Source organism: Taudactylus pleione, unplaced genomic scaffold, assembly GCF_031769625.1.
Source record: "Taudactylus pleione unplaced genomic scaffold, aTauple2 ptg000318l, whole genome shotgun sequence".
Taxonomy (NCBI): domain Eukaryota; kingdom Metazoa; phylum Chordata; class Amphibia; order Anura; family Myobatrachidae; genus Taudactylus; species Taudactylus pleione.
In genome coordinates, this window is record NW_028284719.1 from 3,294,469 (window position 1) to 3,303,640 (window position 9,172).

Consider the following 9,172-nt stretch of genomic DNA (forward strand, 5'->3'; position numbering starts at 1 on the left):
TGCATTTATATATTATCAATAATTTGGAGTTGTGCACCTGAGATTTGTCTGTTTCTAATAAACCAAAATGTTAAAAATAATGCTAAAATGGTTTGTTTTTGTGTTTTATTTTTCAAAGCAAAGAGTTGGGGCATATAATGGGTAGAGGTTCTGATACTATGGAAAGAGGTGCTGCCACTCATCTAAAATGATGAAGGTCCTGTGGCCAGGTTAGTGTCTCTCTGGCCTACATAGTAACTAGTCAGGTGAAACAAGTTCCAGGTAGAACTGTAAATCTATACCAGGATTATGGTAGAAATACTAGTTGTCTCTGAAAAAAAATTAAGTACCCTCAGAAAAATATCACTAATGAAAAGTAGCTCTCATGGTTGGACCAATGACAAAGAAAAACATTAAAAATGATATCTGATGTTGTCAAAGGCAAGCAGGGCTGCCATCAGAAATGGTGGGGCCCGGGACTGACAAAACTGGCAGGGCCCCAACCCTCAGGTTATTAGAACCAATCACTGCCCAGCTTTTTTCCCCCACTCCACTCCCCCCCCTTATTAGATCCAGTCTCTGCCCAGCATTTTTTGCCCCCACTCCACTCCTTCCCATTACCCAGTTATTAGAACCAGTTTCTGTCAGCTGTGCACAGCTTTTTTTTCACTTACCTTATTTCCTTGAAGAAGGCTTCAGCTTCGTCTCTGCCTCTTCCCTAGAATTGCAGATGCTGCCTCAGCTCCTCTCGATCCGCATCTCCTCCTACCTCAGGCTTTCCCTCCAGGGAAGGCACGTATGCCGAATTCAAAGCAGCAAATTTTATTGATCATAGGGGGTAGGCAGGTGTCTATCATGCAGTTTGGTGGAGGAGCTGCCCGAGTGGGCCCGCTGCCTCCTCCATTTATGGGGACCAGATTGGTGACCAGTAGCTACGGCACTGGTGGTTAGACCCCTTTTCTTCTGTTCACAGGGTTAGTTCAGGCTGCAGGCTGTGCAGTGGCGGTAGGAGTGTGCAGGCCCCGGTGGGCCCCCCCACTTCAGCCAGGGTCCAGGCCCAGGACTCCAGTCCCAGCAGTCCCCCCCTGAAGTCGGCCCTGAAGACAATGCTACATTGTAAAATGGTTTTAGGTTAGATTTATATGTGATTCCTGACTGAGATATTTATTTATAAATGTGCAAAACCTAAGCCAGTCAGAGGTTTACTCTTAGGAGTAAATTTACTAAAGTGAGAGTTTTTAGAAGAGATGTTGCCCATAGCAACCAATCAGATTCTACTTAACATTAAACTAGCACCTTCTAGAAGATAATAGCTAGAATCTGATTGGTTCCTTGCTATGGGCAACATCTCTTCTAAAACTCACTTCTAAAACCTCTCACTTTTAGCAAATGTACCCCTTATTGTCTGACTTACAGTAGCTTTTACTAACCACTAGATTATCAGACATATATAAGATAAAGGAGAGATAAAGGGAGACAAAATTAGTGTGAAACAAAAAGAAAATGAAATTAAGAAAAATAGATATTGTGGGCCAAATGTAATAGGGTGAGAGTTTAGAAAATGTGAGAGTTTTCTCACACTTTTTAAACTTGGCCAATGTAATAAAGTCAGAGGACAAAGCAACAGAGCAAACTTGCACGTTTTTCAGACTCAAAAAACTCTCACAATTTAAAATATCATCGCAATGTTTTCCCATTTTGAAGATAAAATTCGACAGTTTAGTACTAAACTCTCACATTTTCTAAACTCTCGCCCTATTACATTTGGCCCTGTATGAAAGAAAGCATAGAAAATGATAGGGAAATGAAAGAAATGAAGAATAAGGTGAGCAGGCACCTCCAAACTGATAAAAATGCTTAAGTCTAAAAGTAGGAGCCGTGATAGCAAAGATCGAGATCTGAGCGAGGAAGCAGGGGCAGGATTTTTATGGGGGGGTTTCCATATTATATATAACATACTTACATATATAGATACACATATATACATACACACACACATATATACACACACAAACATACAGTATGTCACACGAACCTTACATGCACACACATATATACACACACCTATGTCACATATACACAAACAAACTTAGCTTGCAGCAGATCTGACTGGGTCAGGACCTGGCAGGCAGGCAGCTGTTCTGAAGCCCCTCCCCCTCATGGCAAATTGCCAAAAATTCACGGGTCAACTGGGAGGGGGCGGGGCCAAATGACTAAATTCTAATGAAATTGCATACTTTTGGCTCCGCCTCCTCCATATTGACCTGCGAAATGCAGAAATTTGCCATAAGGGGGTGGGGCTTAAAAACATTGTTCCTGCACTTCAGCCTGTTAGGGGGGGGGTTTCTGGGTACTGTGAGCAAGCCATACGATGGCAAAACACGCGTCTTTATTTCCGGGTCACGTGATGCGCACACGTGACGCCGGCTTCTTCCCCAGGCACAGCGGCATGCACTCGTGCAACTGACATCAACACAGACTGTATTTTGGACTGCCGGCTGATCAGGTAAGTGGCGTACACCCCCTGCACTGCCAGGCGCATCAGGGCAGACGGCCACGAACCTTGTCAGCTTACTCTTTTTGACATTTTTGACTGCAGCAGCATGTACATGTTTGAGTGCTTTTCTAAATATGATGCTGACGACATGTCAACTGGCCTATGTGTTATCAGATGATATTGAATTACAATTCTTATATATGTCACATCAGTTATCTTCCTGATTTCCTGGCCATTTATATTAATTTTGGCGACCTTAACATATTATCAGTGGGTTGTCCTAAACATACAGTCCCGTTGCCGATTGACAAGATGCATGCAGGCATTGGTATTTAACAACATACATAATACAGATATACCATATCTATTATTTCTATATGCCTAGTCTGTGCTTTACTGGCATTATATTATAGTGCTGAATCAGCAATACATATACTTTATTGGTTTTCAATTATCTCACCTGGCTTTTTGTCAATTCCAGGAGGAATATACCTCCATATATCTTTACCTTCAAAGACAAATAGTGTCTAAATTATATGTTTGTGCTGTGCATTTGTTTGTCCAAACTGAGAGATTACAGTCTCCAGTTAAAACGACATGTTTTTTGTTGTATGTTATATTGTCATAATTGCTCCTTTTAATATATTCTCATTAAAAGTAAATTTTTATTCTGGCTATATTAGCCTTATCTCATCACCTATTGTGTGCCCCCAAAAAGAGTCCTTTTTCTTCTCTTTTTCTTTAAATACTCAGAAACCCCCCCTGCATGCGCTACTGGAAAGGGAGCAAATGGTGGGAGATTCTGGATGTTGTGTGAGTAGTGGGTGGTGAGCATGACCATAAGAAGGTGTAGGTGTGACAGTAAAGCCAAAAATAGAAAGTTGTGTTTAAAAGACTCGTGGGTTACACTCCATAGTAACAGAGTGGGTGGGCTATGCTCCATGGGAACAGAGTGGATGGACTATACAGTACTCCATAGCAACAGAGTAGATGAACTGTGGAGCAGAGGTAGGTGAGCACATGGCCGGCTCCACCATTAGGCAGCTGTAGACAGCTGCCGAGGATGCTGGGACCTGGGAGCGCCACAGAGTCTGCCTATTGCAATATTAAGGATGTCTTTGAAAGAGACATTCTTATTGTACTAAATTCAGATGGCAGCTGTGGAATTTCTAAGACAGCGCTTCCTCATTTTCACCTGTAAATTGGGTACTGTGGTGGTTTTGGAAGGGGGTCAGTAGGCTGAAGTTTTGCCTAGGGTACCCTGAGTGAGCAGTGCTTTGAGAAATATCCATGGCAAATCAATAACAAATCAATTGCAAACAATCATGTAAAACGGATGGAAGCTAATATATTAAATAGTTGCAGTGGAAGGAATAAAGTTATATGATAATGGCATGCACATGAACTGCAGCAACACCCTAACTACCAGAGCAGCCACGCGTAGTGTGGGAAAGAGGGACAGAGCACAACAGAGGCAGAGGGCGAACAGGGGCCCAGATGGTGATGCTGTACTGTGGTAGAAGATAAATAGAAACATAGAATATTAGAATTTGATGGCAGATAAGAACCACTTGGTCAATCTAGTCTGCTTTTGAGATGTAGAGGCCCCTGTGGTGTTGGTCAGATGTGAGCCGCGAGCTCAGCTCACAAGGGAGTGCCATTGGCAAACTGGTTAAGAAAATTCAAGACTTACCAGACTCTTGGCTCTGTGTTAGCTGAGAGGACGCCCATGTGGTGGGGTTGAGCATTTCCTGACTCTGTGCAACTATAGGATTAGCAGATGAGCAGGGATCTATGTGATTGGCTATGAACAGTTTCCATATTAGGTAAAGGTGCAGTGAAGCCTATGGCACACTCAGGCACCAGGCATATGCCCCTGCTGGTGCCCTCCAAATTCAGCACCCAGGGCACATGTCCCCACTCACTCTCCCCTAGCCCTATGACTAGTGAGTCCATTTTACTATGGGAATATTTCCAGTGTCTCACTTGGAATTATTTGATGTGTGAAAGTCTTGTGTGGGATCTTGGTTCTTAAATCTAGGTAAAGTACAACAGATAAATTTTTTTCACATAAAGCCGGTATGCTGCATTTCCTTGGCTATGACAATGGTTAATGATTAAATCTGGGAATAATTTGGCAAAACATATTCTATGGTTAAGAGTTTATTTATTTATTTACCTATTGCCAGTTATTTATATAGTGCACACATATTCTGCAGCTCTTTACAGACACTATTTGGCCATTCACATCAGTCACTGCCCCAGTGGAATTTAGAATCTATATTCCCTACCACATGTTCACTAGGGTTATTTTTTTTTTTGTTTAGGAAACACACACAAGCACAGGGAAAATACACAAACTCCACACAGTTAGGGCCAAAGTGAGAAGTGAACCCATGACCTCAGTGCTGTGAGGCAGTAATTCTAAGCGTACATGCCAGTATGCTGTGTGTGGGACTGTGTCCCTGCTATTAAGCTGTGTGTGGGACTGTGTCAATTCCAGTAATCTGCATACATGCCAGTAAGCTGTGTGTGGGACTGTGTCCATGCCAGTAAGCTGCATACATGCCAGTAAGCTGTGTGGGGTACTGTGTCCCTGCCAGTATGCTGTGTGTGGGACTGTGTCCATGCCAGAAAGCTGTGTGTGGGACTGTGTCCATGCCAGTAAGCTGCATTCATGCCAGTGAGCTGTGTGTGGGACTGTGTCCATGCCAGTAAGCTGTGTGTGGGACTGTGTCCATGCCAGAAAGCTGTGTGTGGGACTGTGTCCATGCCAGTAAGCTGCATACATGCCAGTAAGCTGTGTGGGGAACTGTGTCCATGCCAGTAAGCTGTGTGTGTGACTGTGTCCATGCCAGTAAGCTGCATACATGCCAGTAAGCTGTGTGTGGGACTGTGTCCATGCCAGTTCACTGTGTGTGGTACTGCGTCCATGCCAGTAAACTGTGTGTGGGACTGCGTCCATGCCAGTAAGCTGTATGTGGGACTGTGTCCATGCCAGTAAGCTGTGTGTGGGACTGTGTCCATGCCAGTAAGCTGTGTGTAGGACTGCCTCAATGACAGTAAGCTATGGGTTGGACTGTGTCCATTCCAGTATGCTGTGTGTGGGACTGTGTCCATGCCAAAACTGTACATTGCTACTGTGCCCTGCTTTGTATTTGGATCGCCTTTTACAAAGTGTGTGTTACCTGCATTCTATCCTGTTCCAGAATTCTGTGCTGATGGATTCCTATTGGTATAGAGTGATGGTTGCCTATGCTGGGCTCAAGGTGATGAAGGAGATGGCCCAGCGAAGGAGGAGAGCATGCTGGACCAAGGAGTGGCTGCTGCTAAGGGATACTCACTCTCACATGTCCCTGCTGATGGAGATCAAGGAGAACAACTCGGACCACAACTACCTGTGCATGGATGACGACACCTTCCAGGAGTTGCTGAGTATGGTGACCCTACAAGATACTAAGCTGCGGAGGGCAATCTCTGCTAAAGAGAGGCTGGTGGCTACCCTGAGGTACCTGGCTACTGGAAGGTCACTGGAAGACCTGCAAGGCTATTGTTAAAGGGCCACAGTACCAGTATTGCAAGGTAAGGAAAAAAAACACACTACACATTTGTTTATTGTGAAAGAAAAAAAAATTATATATATTTTTTTTAACTCTTTCATAAACAGTATTGTCAGCCAATATGGCTGCATTAACAACACAGTGCCAACAACACTGCACTGTAATAAATACATTTTTTTATTTTATATATACATTTTTAAGTATGCATATAAAATGTAGAAAACAGCATTCTCACCAAATTTTATCAGTCCCAATAGCTAGGCTGCTGTATGGTATTTGTTGGGTCAGATGCCAGATTGAACAGGCCAATACACACATGGCACAAGTACAGATTGTGGCCCCGGCTTCCATTAATCTGTACTTGCACCATGTGTGTAGTGACCTTGGCCAATCAGCGTCATCACCACCATATACTATACAGTAGCTATTGGGAGTGATACAATTTGGTGATAGTACAGGCACCAATAATACAAAAAAAGACTTTACATTTTCTAATAATGGGGCAAATCATCCTCTGCCTCCAGCAGAGCAGTGTAAATAGCCTGGCTTGTGGATGGGGCACTGGGTGGGGGAATAGCCTCCAACTGGGCTGGTGGGGGCCTCACAGAGGCAGTTGGGGTAGGTGAGTACAAAAGAGGGTCTGCTATATATGTGTTACCATGCATATTCGAATTGAGAGCCATAATAAGCAGCTCATACACCAGCCTCTGGAACTCCTTCTTTGTTTGGTCATTCATTTTGTGCATAGTGCTATTTATATGTGTCGTGAAGTCGTCTATGTCGTCAGGCTGTTTTTGGAGGATTCACTCCGCCTGCTGCAAAAATATGTCCTCCGGCTCTGTATATTGCTGCTGCTTTCTCCCCTGCCTTTTTTTTCTTTGGGGAGGTGCAGTAAATGTTGGGGGGGTTGCATAGTCGGTGGGCATGGGGATACGGTATCCTCCTTTCTGTCCCCGATTAGACTAATGTCCGGAGTTGAGGACAAATCTGGCTCTTGGGTGGGAGTCTATATAGGACAAAAATTGAGAACAAATATTGTCATGTTTTAACCCATTTTTTTACTATTTTTCTAGTTTCCAAACACTGTGGATGAGTGAAAGAGCATCACTGAAGAGTTTGAACAATGTTGGAATTTCCCTAACTGCGGAGGAGCCATCAATGGAAAATATGTACGCATCAACCCATTTGCCAACACTGGATCATATTACTACAACTATAAAGGCTTCTTCAGCATCGTTCTCATGGCAGTGTTAAATGCCAACTACGAATTTTTGTTAGTGGATGTTGGCAAGAATGGCCGTGCATTGGATGGGATGCAATCGGGAAGCCGGCTGACATTATACCGACAGCCGGCTTCCTGACTGTCATATCCCTGCAAGGGTGAAAGGCTCGGTGTCTATATGTAGATGCCACTCATTTCCCTGATGCCAGGAGACCGGCGTCCAGCATCCCGATCGAAGGGATGCCGGGCGCTGCGAGTGGACTGCTGCTTTTAGGTTTAGGGCTCCCGGGGAACCTTAGGGTTAGGTACCCCCCCGGGGGACTTAGGTTTAGGCAGCAGGGAAGGGGGCTTAGGTTTAGGCACTTGGGGGGAGGTTAGGGTAAGGCACCCCTAAGGGATGGTTAGGGGGGTAGATTAGGATAGTTAATACTTGCCTAAGGACGATCAGGATTTCCAGCATTGTCGGGCTGCTGCTGCCAGGATCTGTTCCATTGTCAGGCTGCCACCGGCCGGCGGTATTTCATACCGCTTCCACTTTGGATGGTGGGTCCCTCAAACAGACAGAGACTCACCAACAAAACCCTCAACTTGCCATCACTGGACGAGACAAAGCAAGGCCTAAATTATGTTTTCATTGTAGACGAGGCTTTTGCTCTACATGAACATATGATGAAGCCATTTGCACAGAGGGGCCTGACCAGAGAGAAGAGGATCTACAACTATTGTCTATCCCGGGCACGGCGCATTGTGGAAAATGCATTTGGAATACTGAGTAACCAGTTTTGCATTTTCCACACCACCATAAACCTAGGTGTGGACAAGATAGACTGGGTCGTGATGGCGTGCTGTGTGCTGCAAAACTTTTTGCAAAGGAAAACTTCACAATGAGGACCAGTCACAGCTAGGCCAGAAGGTGCATGACATCCGGAGGAGATTGCCCAATATACATTAGTATCTACACCTCCAATTCCAAGAACATCAACTGCATGTGCCAAAGAAGTGAGAGAGGAGTATATGGCCTATTTCAATGGACCAGGTGCGGTGCCATGGCAGTACTTTCTGAGATAACTGACTAAGTGGACATTTGGGATTAATCTAAAGTGTTTTGTTTAAAAAAAATAGGTTTTGGTGTATGAACTGTGTCTCTACTTACCAAAATCTCCTCAGACGGTACACTCACTTCTGCCACCTCCTCTTCTCCCTCTTGCTCGGCCATCAAGTTTACAGACTGGCATTGTGGCTCCTGATCATTGATGAAGGCCATCATGTTGTAGTACCACAGCGGTGGATGATAGAGGTCATCGGTGCCCGCTCCAGACTGCTTGGAATAGTCCACTATCTTCTATCCACTAGCTCCTTGATGTACACCATCCTTAAATTTTGGATTTTCGAATGGACTGTTTTGAGGGTAGCATCCAAAACAAACTTTTTGGTGTACTCCGACAACTCCTCTAACACTGCCAATTTTTGGGACTTATTGTGGTATTGTCTACAGCTTATCCGCCATAGACTGTCTTTTGACTGCAGGATCTCCAGGAATGCAGTGACAAATTCGCACTCGTTATCCATAGACATTCCTAGGAAGTAGAAAAATATGGTACATTTTTAAGTGTTTGTTAATTTTATGGTGTTTTATTATGGATTATTTTACAGGATTTTAATATGTTTGTTTTTTAATATGTTTTTTTACAGGATTTTAGTGTTTGTTTTTGTATTTTAATGTTTTTTACAGGATTTTAATATGTTTTTTTGTATTTTCAGTTTTTTACAGGATTTTAATATGTTTGTTTTTGTTTTTTAATGTTTTTTTATAGGATTGGTGAGTAGGTGGCTCACATTCGTGGACAGGGTGTATAATGCATGACCCAGCCACCGCACACCTCAAATAAGCAGGCGGTGCCTGGGTCATGCATT